Source organism: Cnephaeus nilssonii, assembly GCF_951640355.1.
Source record: "Cnephaeus nilssonii genome assembly, chromosome: 13".
NCBI lineage: Eukaryota > Metazoa > Chordata > Mammalia > Chiroptera > Vespertilionidae > Cnephaeus > Cnephaeus nilssonii.
This window is the reverse complement of record NC_137084.1, coordinates 63,415,977-63,428,887: the sequence shown is the minus strand read 5'-3', so window position 1 is coordinate 63,428,887 and position 12,911 is coordinate 63,415,977.

Below are 12,911 nucleotides of genomic sequence, written 5' to 3'. Positions count from 1 at the left end.
AAGAGTTAGAGACACACTAATTTAATGCTTCCTTTTATAGAGAGTCAAGAATAAGAAGTGGCTAAGAAAAATGGTTGAAGAATCAGGATTGGGGTGTTGGCTTCAAAACTTTGGCACTTAAGAACTGTGATTCTTGGTCAAGTTATTTAACCCATCTCTGTCAGTTTCTAGGTGGTCAAATAGGACAATGAGCAAAATTGAAAATAATAATTAAGATTTTATTCACTTACTATGACAGCGTAAGCAAGAGGCAAAAGGTGATCGTACCTCCATCGTGTTCCATTTCCCCCGATGGAAGGGCACCAGGTGAGGGGCAGATGGAGAGACTTGTCTCAGTTCTCAGGCGCATTGAAGAAAAGGGAGGGAGAGGTAGAGAGACTAGGAGTGGAGAAGCACTGAGTCAGAATGGGTAAAAGTGTTGTAGTCAAGACCTCCTGATAAGGAGTCCTCCATGATAGTGCCTGAGCTGCAGCTCTTGATAAGGAATCTCCAAATAGGTGGCTGAGCTGGGATCCAGATACGTGTCTAAGCATGGCTGGCCCAGAGGGACTGAGTCTTTAACGGCAACTCCCTTCACTGCTGTACGTAATGAACCAGTGTCACCCACATCTATAGGGGGGCAGCTTTCCCCATGAGGCGTGGCAGGCAAAGCCTTTGTAATTGCCTATGGTCGTGCTATGGGCACCTCTCACCGACACAAACACAGAGAGGTGTTACCAGACAGCCCCCTGAATCAGTGGGAGAGGGCTGTCCCCAGCCGGGATCCTTGTTTTCTCAAATAAATGAATTTATAGGAGAGACCTTGACTGCATTGTGAAAAACCAATTTCTTAAAGCAGGCACCTTTATTGAAAAAGCAAAGCAAGCAAACCTATCCATCGGGCTTACGAAGGGCAGACAGGCTCTCAGCTAATTTGAAGAGCAGGTTGGGTGGGGGTCTGAGGTGTTATAGACCCTCCTGTCTATAGGCTTCAAAATTCCTTTGCTGAATATCTTGGTACAGATTCATTCTCAAGGTCCCCTTTTTTATTTTGTTGTGGCTTTCCCAGAATTCCTGAGAAGCGCCTGGCAACTTTATCTGGCCTTGGGACTGCTGGATTCTCTGCTTAGGGAGTAAAACTGCCCCTTTTCCCTTTCTGCATTCTCTCATCATGGAAGTTTTTTGTAACCATTTGCTCTTGTGTCCTTGGCTGGGGAAGATAATGGCTTGTTAGTTACAAGCCGCCTGCACATTGCCCATGCTGTTTGCCCTTGTTTTAATTTCCTGTCTCAGATTCCCTCTTCCTCTGCCCTGGGATCCTGTTAACAGTCCAGCATGAACAATTTTACATTGTTTATGTTTTTTCTGGTACTGGATTCTTTCCTTGCTAGCAGTCAGAATAGACTTCAGTCATTTAAACAATCCCAAATTCAACAGTGTAACATAATTAACTTATATTTCTTGCTTATTAAATAACACTTTTCCAAATGAGGGCTTAGGAATCCAGGCTTTTGCCATGTAATGGCGTTGTCTTTATATTATGTGGCCTCTGAGGTCATTGGGAAAGGAAAGTATACATAATAAAAAACCCTCAGGAAATCATGACCTGATCTAGAGTGGCATGTATGACCCCTGCTCACCTCTCTCTGCCAAAACCCAGTTAAATGCCTATAAACTATAAGGACTATTGGGTAACACAGACTTCCTCTGTGCTCAGAAAGAAACATCAAATAGAATTTGATGTGGGGGGGGGGGGGGGGGGAAAGCATTAGCTCTACACCACACTCTGAGATTATTTTCTCACCTTTAAATGCCAATAATAATACTTCATAATATTTTTTAAAGGTTAAGGGGGAAATTGCCTATAAAATGATTAGCATCATATCCAGAATATCTATGTAAATAAAAAGCCTGTGGCCCTAACACCGTAACGACCAAAGACCGGCACGGGTGGGCAGGGCTGCGAGCGCAGCGGGGTGGCAGGCGGATGGGCGGGACACACGTGGGTGGGAGTGGCTGTGCAATTTCACACGCTGGGCTTCTAGTATTAAATTATAAATACGAATTGTAATTATTAATATTACGTGAGGAAATTCCCGATGTCCTTAGCAAATACTTATTCTCTAATAAACAACAAGATGTATGCAAAAGTAGCTGTGATTACAAAAGGTACCATCAGTTCTCAAACTCCACTGTGAGAAGAACAAAGAGCAAATAAAGCAAAAAAGAGAGAAGCAGGTTAATAATAGTAAAAGCACATCTATTTCAAAAGGAGATATTAGACATAGAGTTAAAATAGTCAATGAGTGGAAAATTAGACAATAGACCACAAGAAATAATACAACAGGGCATGAAAGTATAATAGATGACAATTTCAGGGGGAAAAAGAAAACTAATTTTGGAAAAATAAAAGAAATTAAGTCAGGAAAATAAAAGTTTCTGTTGAAAAAAAATATATGTATAATCAAGAGTGTGATTTTAGTCTAAACATTAATCCAACTAAACAGTGAAGTCAAGGCATCTCTTACCTGTCTGGTGTGTTAAGATGAAAAAACATTTTTCTGCATGATGGACAAAATGTTTTATTCATGAACAACACACAGAACTTAAATCACAGAAAGGGGCTGATAAAAGTGTTTGAATACAAAAGATAATGTTTGTCAAGTAAAAAGATAAATTTGAAATAAAGGCAAAAATAGGTAAGATTTGAAATATAAGAAATACCTTGTTTAAAAAAGATGTATTCTTGAAAGGAGGTGTGTACCATTGTCATTAGAACTATTCTTGTGTATTTACCAGCCATGGTAAGCCTGTATTATTTGACAAGAATTTCTCTTATTAGAGGACCTAACTATAAATATCAAGTATGTCTCTATCTGAATTATTTCACTAGCATTAGGCCCTCAATGTCCATCCACATTAAAAACTAGAGGCCCGGTGCACGGATTCGTGCACCGGTGGGGTTCCTCAGCCTGGCCTGAGTGGATTGGGCTGAAACTGGCTCTCTGATATCCTCTGAGAGGTTCCGGATTGTGAGAGGGTGCAGGCCAGGCCAAGGTGCACAATCAGGGCCAGGAGGGACCGCAGGAGGGCCCAGTCCCAATTGACAGAACCCAGCAGCAAGCTAACCTACTGGTTGGAGCGTCTGCCCCCTGGTGGTCAGTGTGCATAATAGCGACTGGTTGAATAGTTGCACGAAGGGTCAGACACTTAGCATATTAGGCTTTTATTATATACTAGGGGCCTGGGCATGAAATTCGTGCACTGGGGAGGGGTCCCTAAGCCCAGCCTGTCCCCTCTCACATACTGGGAGCCCTCAGGGGATGTCCTACAGATGGCTTAATCCCGCTCCCAATGGATCAGCCCGGTCGCCTCAAGCAAAGGGAGGCCAGACCTAAGCTGCAGTCTGGCCTCCCTTTGCTTGAGGCGACCGGGCTGATCAGGGGAAGGCACCAGCCCCATCACCCCACTGCTGCAGCCACTGCCAGTCACCGCAGCCGCCCAGGTATTTTCATCAACACAGACCCCAGTCCCTTCACCATGAAAAAATGACAACTTTCTTTAAGCATTTTCAAGATGTGTCTTTCATAGGATATGACATTTCTTTCTTTATTTTTCTTTTTATCTTCACCTGAGGATATGTTTCCATTGATATTTTCCCCTTCCCTCCGATCCCAAGCTCAGCCCCTTCCCAAGCCAAAAGCCTCCTCCCACAGTTTAGGCTTGGGAAGGGATTCCCCCCCCCCACCTCCGATGGCAGGCTTGGCCCCTTCCCAAGCCTAAAGCCTCCCAAAGCCTCTGCCCCAGGCTTTAGGCTTGGGAAGGGGTTCCCCCCAGCACCTCCCCAAGCCCAAAGCCTCCACCCTGGGCTTTAGGCTTGGGAAGGGGTTCGCCCCCCCCCCCCAGAACTTCCAATCACAGGCTCAGCCCCTTCCTAAGCCTAAAGCCTCCACCCCAGGCTTTAGGTTTGCGAAGGGGTTCCCCCCAGCACCTCCCCAAGCTTAAAGCTTTCACCCCTGGCTTTAGGCTTGGGAAGGGGTTCCCCCCCCCCCAGAACTTCCAATCACAGGCTCAGCCCCTTCCCAAGTTTAAAGCCTCCACCCCAGGTTTAGGCTTGGGAAGTGGTTCCCCCACCCGCACCTCCGATCGCAGGCTTAGCTGCTTCCCACGCCTAAAGCCTCCGCCCCAGGCTTTAGGCTTGGAAAGGGGACCCCCGCCACTCCGATCACAGGCTTGGCCCCTTCCCAAGCCTAAAGCCTCTGCCTGATGGCCGGCTGGGAGTGACCTGGGTGCCGAGGAGGATCCCCGGACCCAGGTATGTATGCACAGTAACTGCCATCTTTTTTGGGTTAATTTGCATACTCACTCTGATTGGCTGTGGGTGTAGCAAAGGTACAGTTAATTTACATGTTTCTCTATTATTAGGTAAGATATATGGCAGGATTTCCCTATTTTTATGGCTGAAGACTATATGTATATTAATCCATCTTGGATTAATATACATATAGTCTTCAGTCATATATATATATATATATATATATGTGTGTGTGTGTGTGTATATATGTGTGTATATATATGTATATATATATGTATATATATATACATATATATATGTATACACACACACACACACACACACGAGACCCAGCACGCAAAATCGTGCAGGACCCAGAGTCCCTCCCGCTGCCACTGTGGGACCCATCAATGCACCTCCTGATGACCAGTTGTTTGGTCATTCCAGCGTTATGGCCACTGGCTTTTTATAAAATATATACTAGAGGCCCTGTGCACAGGATTTGTGCACTGGTGGGGGGCATGGCCTGTGGGGATCGGCCCGCTGTGGGGGCACTGCTCATCCAGGTCAACTGAGCAGTGCTTCCACTACGGGAGCACACTGATCACCAGGGGGCAGCTCCTGAATTTAGTGTCTGGCCCCTGGTGGTCAGTGCATATCATAGCAACTGGTCGACTGGTAATTCTGGTCGTTCTGCCATTCAGTCACTGGGCTTCTATTATATAGGATATAACATATAATTTTAAATTTATATATATAAAATTCCATTACATATGTACCCCATCATATGACATTAAACATACATACCACAACTTCTTTATCCATGTATCCATCAGTGGACACTTAGGTTGTTTTCATGTCTTGGCTGTCATAAATAATGCTGCTTGAACATGGGGTTAAGATAACTCTTTGACATAGTCCAGTAATTTTCTTCAGGTGTGTACCCAGAAGTGGAACTGCTGGGCTAATGGTAGTTCTATTTTTAATTTTTTAGGAGCCTCTTTACTGTTTTCCATAGTGGAAATTGCTTTTGCTATATCCTGTACATTTTATGTTTTCATTTCTGTTTGTCTCAAAATACTTCTTTATTTTCCCTTTAATTTCTCATTTGATGCATTGTTAGTTCAGGCAATGTTTTTTAATTTCCATGTATTTTTTAAGTTTCTAGTTTTCCTCCTGTTACTAATTTGTAAGTTTGTAATAATAAAATGGTCAGACTAGATACTTTGAATACTTTAACTTTAATTTATTGATTTGAGAGAGAGAGAGAGTGAGAGATTGACTTGTTGTTCTACTTATTTATGTATTCATTGGTTGATTCTTGTATGTGCCCTGACTGGGAATTAGAGCTGCATATCAGGACAGTGCTCTAAAGGCAAGGGCTTAATATTCTTTAAGTTGCTAAAACTTGTTTTGTGGCTTAACACATGGTGTGTCCGAGAAAATGTTCCACGTGTGCTTGAGACGAATGTGTGTTTTTCTGTTGTTAGATAGAATGTTCTGTGTATGTGTGTTAGGTTCATTTGGGTTATAGTGTTTTCAAATTCTCAGTTTCCTTATTGGCTATCTATCTGGCTGATCTATTCACTTCATATATGAACATTGGGTTTTAAAGTCCCCATCTATTGTTATATTGCTGTTCATTTATTCTTTTATCTCTATTACTTTTTACTCCAAAGGTGGGTAAATAAATATTTAGAATTTTTATGTCATCTTGATGTATTTTCCCCTTTGTCATGATATAATGACCTTCTTTTGTCTCTTTTTACCATTTTTCGTTTAAAGTCTATTTACCATTACCAGTAAATCTCAATGGTAATGGTAAGTAAATAATCAGATTCTGTAAAAATGGTAATGGTGGTATGAAATTCACTTATAACTATAGTTTAAAAAGTAAAAACAAACAAACAAACATATCCACAAATGTAGTAAAAATAGCCATAACCATAACTATAATAGTCTTTTATTGCATACACTATATTTGAAAACTGCAAACTGTAATTTCATTAAGCTAAAATGTAAGGAGGACAAGAAGTAAAAGTAAAATTTAGGAATACTATAAAGTTTAGTTTTATCAGTTTAAAATAGGGTGTTAATAATTTTTTTTAAAATATATTTTATTGATTTTTTTACAGAGAGGAAGGGAGAGGGATAGAGAGTCAGAAACATCAATGAGAGAGAAACATCGATCAGCTGCCTCCTGCACACCCCCTACTGGGGATGTGCCCGCAACCGAGGTACATGCCCTTGACCGGAATCGAACCTGGGACCCTTCAGTCCACAGGCCGACGCTCTATCCACTGAGCCAAACCGGTTTCGGCGGGTGTTAATAATTTTTTAAAACATTGAAGTACTTATGGCAACTACAAGGGGAAAACCTGTAGTAATTATTTAAAAAATATGTGATTAAGAAGTCAAAATAGCCCAGCTGGTGTTGCTCAATGGTTGATATCGAGCATGAATCAAAAGATCGCTGGTTCGATTCCCGGCGAGTACACATGCCTGGGTTGCAGGCTTGATCCCTGGTGTGGGGCATGCAGGAGGCAGCCAATCGACGTTTCTCTCTTATTGATGTTTCTATCTCTCTATCCCACTCCCTTCCTCTCTCTTTCAAATCGATTTTATAAAAACATATTAAAGAAAAAAATATATACTGATATCAAGACATTTCAAAATACACAACAATACAGTAGAATAAGAGTCAGGGAATAGTAGATCTATGAAAGAGCCATAAAACAACAATATGGGAATAGTAAATCCTTACTTATGAATAATTACTTTAAACATTTTCCAGTCAAAATACACACAGAATTACTGAATGAGTGTGTGTGTGTGTGTGGGGGGGGGGGGGAATCCCAAGATTCAAAGATATGCTGCCTACAAGAGACTAACTGTAGCCTTTAAAAACATACATAGGTTGAGAGTGAAGGGATGGAAAAGACATTTCAAGCAAATGGTAACCATAAAAAGCAGGGTCTGATCCATATATATTTATATCAGATGAGACAGACTTTAATCTGGTCAGATAGCCAGTACTGGGTACTACAGACAGCAGTATTCAGGGCTATGAATTAGATGAGAACATTTTGTCACTAGAACTGGCAATTATTCTAAATATGAATTTGTCTTTCTTGACTGTCATACATAATTCCACCAGACACAAAAATCTATGTTCTTATAGATTGCCTTAGTCACTATCATGATATAAAATTACTTTACTTTTGACCAAGGAATACATTTTACTACCAAAAAATGAGACAATATAAATAGACCAGTTGAATTAACTAATATTACTATACTAGGGCCCCGGTACATGAAATTCGTGCACTGGCGGGGGGGGGGGGGTGTTCCTCAGCCCAGCCTGCCCCCTCACACATACTGGGAGCCCTCAGGGGAAGTCCTACTGAGGTGACTGGGCTGATCAGGGGAAGGCACCACCCCCATCAGCCACTGCCAGTCACAGCAGCCACCAATGTGTTTTCATCAACACAGACTCCAGTCCCTTCACCATGAAAAAATAACTTTCTTTAGGCATTTTCAAGATGTGTCTTTCATAGGATATGACATTTCTTTCTTTTTTTTTTATCCTCACCCGAGGATATGTTTCCATTGATTTTTAGAGAATGTGGAAGAGAAAGGGAAAAACAGAGAGAAACATCAAAGTGAGAGGAACACTTTGATTGGTTGCCTCTTGCATGAGCCCTGACCTGGGCCCCAGCCAGGGAGGAGCCTGCCCTTGATCAGAATTGAACCAGACCCTGCGGTCGGAAAGCCTAGGCATTATCCACTGAGTCAAAATGTCTAGGGCAGGATATGATATTTCTTAGCCCTCCAGCAGCGGACCTTCGTTTTTTTCTCCAGGAGTGTGGTGGAAAAGCCCAAATCACCTTTTTGGATTCTTATTACCCAAGTTACTAAGAATATTACCAGTGGCATACAGGGAGCTTAGCCAATGAGCAGTCAGAAAAGGTATTTCTTCTGTAGTTCACACCAATCACCTCTGATCTCTGGCTCTGCCCCTGCCAAGGCCTAAAGCCTACCGGCCTGGGCAGGGGCCCCCCAGCTCCTTCCCATCGCCAGCTCTACCCCTGCCAAGGTCTAAAGCCTTGGGGCCTGGGCAGGGGCCCCCAAGCTCCCTCCAATTGCCTGATCACCTGGCTCCATCCCTGCCCAGGCCCCAAGCCTCTGGCCGTGGCTTGGGGCCTGGGCAAGGGACCCCCAGCTCCCTTGGATCGCCTGATCACCCAGATCCACCCCTGCCCAGGAGCCCCCTGGCTCAGGCCCTTCCCAGGTTGCTCAGGACCCATGGGGGCCTACCTCGGAGTGACCTGGGTGCTGAGAAAGTTCCCAGGATCCAGGCTGCTGAGCGCCTATGTATGCATCTTTATTGGGTTAATTTGCATACTCACTCTGCAACCCATCTTTGCTGGGTTAATTTGCATACTCACTCTGATTGGCTGTGGGTGTAGCGGAGGTACGGTCAATTTACATGTTTGTCTGTTATTAGGTATGATTCCAAACCATAGAGAAATATCTAAAAGGTGAGAGTGTTGTAATAGCATATTCAAGTCTTATTGATAGAACCCACAAGGAGGCAATAACTTGAAATTTGTAGTGCTATCCTTCAAGATGTGTTTTATGTTTTAACCTGTGAACAATACATGATATATCGTTTTTGTTAAATTATACAGGTTCAAAAATTAGAGACTGAAATTTGGTTCCTTGAATTATTGCCCAATAACATCATTGCAAACATTTTCCTTTCATCCTCAACTCTGTGAATGAATGCATGTAGTTGTCAACATAGGATTGCTTCCACCTTAATGGGGATACAGTATTTCTATTAAACTGGAATATGAGAATAATAAGTTGACAATCTTTTTTTTAATTCTGACTTACAGATATGTTTTATTTGACTTTTAGAGAGAGGAAGGGAAAGAGAAAGAGAGAGACATCGATGTGAGAAACATCGATTGGTTGCCTCCCATATGTGCTCCGACTGGGAACCGAACCTGTAACCTTTTGTGTATGAAACAACACTCCAACAAATTTAGCCACAGTGGTCAGGGCAAACACTAGACAATCTTTTATCTCTCTATGCCGTTGGGCAGAAAGCTGTGACTTTGGAGTACTAAACCTAACTTATCAAGTGGGAGCAAGGCACTGCTTCAGAATGGTGATGAGGGTATGTCTGGAACCTAGAGAGGGCACCTTTTCATATACCCATATCCTGTATTAATGGAAGTAATGGAGGCAGTAATTTTTAGAATTATAAATAAGTAGAAAGTAATGAAGGTAGGAATCTTGACCTTGACTCAGATTCTCCAGAAAAAAAAAGATTTTTGATCATCTCCTAAAATAATCAAAATCAACTGAGAAATGGGGTATTAGATGAAAGAAAATATTAATAACAATCATGGCATCATTAACGATTTCCAACAAGGTCTATAGTAACTAAGCATATTTTCTTCCTTGTTTTTTTACATTCATTTATATATATTAACCACTTTTACTCTCCTCCTCTTCCCCCTATAAATATAAGGTGTGCTGGCAGAGGTTAATATAATATGTCTTCTAGGAAACCAAAGGGGGATTTTTAATGAAAAAATTAGTGAAATGAACAACATATTTGAATGGAAACAGTTATTGAGTAGGCTATGGTCTCTCCTTTTTCGGGGAGAAGGTGAATGCATCTCAGTTTATACAATGCATAATGTCATTATAAAGGAAAAGACTAGTTGACATTGTTCTTTTAAATTAAATATTGATAAGAGAACGTATAGATGCTTGATCGGGAAAGAGGTGAATGGACAAGACTGACTTCCATGCTCTTTTATGTATCACAGGGTTTGGTTGTTAAGAAACTGCATATTTCAGAAACTCTGCTATCGGGGTTTCAGATTTCAAACTGCCAATGTAAAGCATTCCCTACAAGAATTGAAAAATAAAAGACAAGCAGAAGCCATTCTTGCTGCTATAGTATTGGCAAGAATTTGATAGTTTCCGCAGGCACCATAAAATGTATTTTATTTTTGCAAGCAACTTTGGACGTCTTGTGGCAACTTGTACACATTGGTACTATAGACAGACAGTTGAGTTTATCAGAAGAAACTTCTGCAATTTCTGCTTTTTCTAAATACCTGAATGGTACATGCTACTTTCTTTAATTTGATCCCTCCTTTGTCTTCCTACTGCTGTTCTTCCAACATTTTGTAAGCCTCTAATTTTCTGATGTAAATTCCATCTACTTTAAATACTAGACTCAGTCCTCTCTACCTAACAAACTAGACTGCATCCTTGATTTAGCCTATACTTAAATGTATCCTTCAGAGATTCTGAAAATAGTCATTTTTCTCCTTTAGATAACAGAAATGCATGCATATGTATCTGTGTTACATATACTCTCATGTTTAATATGCATGTAAAAATGCAGGCATAACATCTTATCAGTGCACTGTATTTTTCATATATGTATTATTTTATTACAATTACTAGAGGCCCAGTGCATGATTGAATCATGCACGTGTAGGGTCCCCTACACGCTTTCGCTTTTCGCAGTGGAGCTAGGTGCCTGTCCACTGGTGCACCAGGCCTTTCAGAAGCCTCCGGCTCGGCGGAGGCTTCTGAAAGGCCTGGTTCCGGAGCAGACAGGCACCCAGCTCCCCCACTTTTGATGGTCCGCGGCCACTGAGGGGGGCTACCCTGCTGTTGAGAGGCACAGGGGGCAGGACTCAACGGCCGCTGAGGGGGGCTGCCACGGACACCTGGCTACCCTGCCGTTGAGAGGCGCAGCTGGGTGTCCGCGGCAGGCCCCCTCAGCGGCCGCGAATCTGGCCATTGAGAGGCACGGGGCAGGAGTCCCGCCCCTGTGCCTCTCAACAGCAGGGTAGCCCCCCTCAGTGGCAGCGGATCCGTGCCTCTCAATGGCTGGATAGGCCACCCCGAGTCCCGCCCCCCAGCCTCCCGCCGCCCAATCGTAGGCGTAGCGGAGTGATGGTAATTTACATGTTACTCTATTATTAGATAGGATGATTTCAAGGTTTGGGAATCTGGGCATTTGCCTGGTTATAAAGGTTCAAGGCTTAGGGCAAAGATTATACTTGCCATGTGTTTTAACCATGCTGCCTTTGGGGAGGTATGGTGAGGCCAGATGCAGTTCAGAGGGAGAAACTGGGAAGAGTTTGACAGTTTTGTTACACCTGCAGTTGCCTCAGGAGAACAGAGGATGCCACGCAGAGATGCCCCCAGAAAGCGCAGGGGCCTGCCACAAGGCCGAGGGAAAGAGGGGGACTGTGGACAAGTGCTTTCATCATGTTTCTTCGGGAAGCAAAGGGTGAGACAGTGCAAGGAGGTTTATGATTTTTTTTTCTTTTTTTCCTTTTTACTGAATTTATTGGGGTGACACCAGTTAACAAGTGTTTATGGTTTCTAATTTGGGGGTATAGGGGTTGCCCCTAGTTTTCTGGTACCTGGCCCTGAGGGACAGGACCAGCTGTAGAGTGTCCTGGAGTGTGAGACCAAAGGGATATGACTTCACTGGCTTTTCAAGAGAACTGATTGGCTTCTAGTCAGAGCCTCAAAACTGAGTACACACAGCATTTTTTAAAAACAGTGTCACAGCACGCCATACCGTTAGAAGTACACATTCATACTTAAGAAGAAAAGATATTTCGTGTGTGTTTATATGCATGCACGTATATGGTTGTATTTGTGTGTATGTGTGCAGAAATATAGGCCCATGTTTGCATTAATGTTTGAGTTGAGCCTTTCGTGCCAACAATCTTCATGGGTTTTTACATTGTGCTGTGAGGAGCACTAGCCATAATTATCTGGCCAAGTGCTTAGTGATTTAATGACCACTAGGATTTTGTAATAATGAATATTCATAATACACAGAAACAAGTTCACAGGATGCTAAAAATACACCCTAATTTCTTCTTGATACTTTGTGTGGATATCCATATCCTTTAGATTATCCTCATATTTCTAGAGGTAAAAAATACAATCTCTAAAATAATTATATTGTACAGGACACACAGTTTAGGCAGAAATAGTGAATTTGAAGGCACAGAGAATATCCAAAGGAAATTATAATAAACATAAATAAATCACTCCAAGTACATAATATAATCAAATTACAGAAAACTGTGGTAAGATAAGTTATTAAAAGCAGCTAGAGGAATAAAAATGTAAGCTTACCTCTACGATAACTGATGAAAAGTTTAGACAACATTTGGGACATATTAATAACTAAAAGAAAATCATCAAAGTTCAAATTTAACTGTGTCCTATATTTTACATGGCAACCCTATCAATAACCAAAAATATATGCCATATATTTTTTTAAAAATATTTACCTTAGGTAGAAAGCTTTGAGTGATGATCAGGTGTGGTGGAGATGAGAATAAAAGACAGCTTAATCAGAGAGATGAAATTATTCATGCTTGGGTAGTAAAGGCTTGAGACTTAGTTTTTGTTGTTGGCTGTCACATGTTTATTCCTTTACTACTGCTTATTTAATGCTATTGAACAGCTTAGTAATTGTGGGGTGAGGGGGTGGGTAATATAGCATGGCTGCTGGAGTTGCTATAGTACTTCTCCATCACAATTCTGCTATTCTCTAAGCAAGACTTCCGTT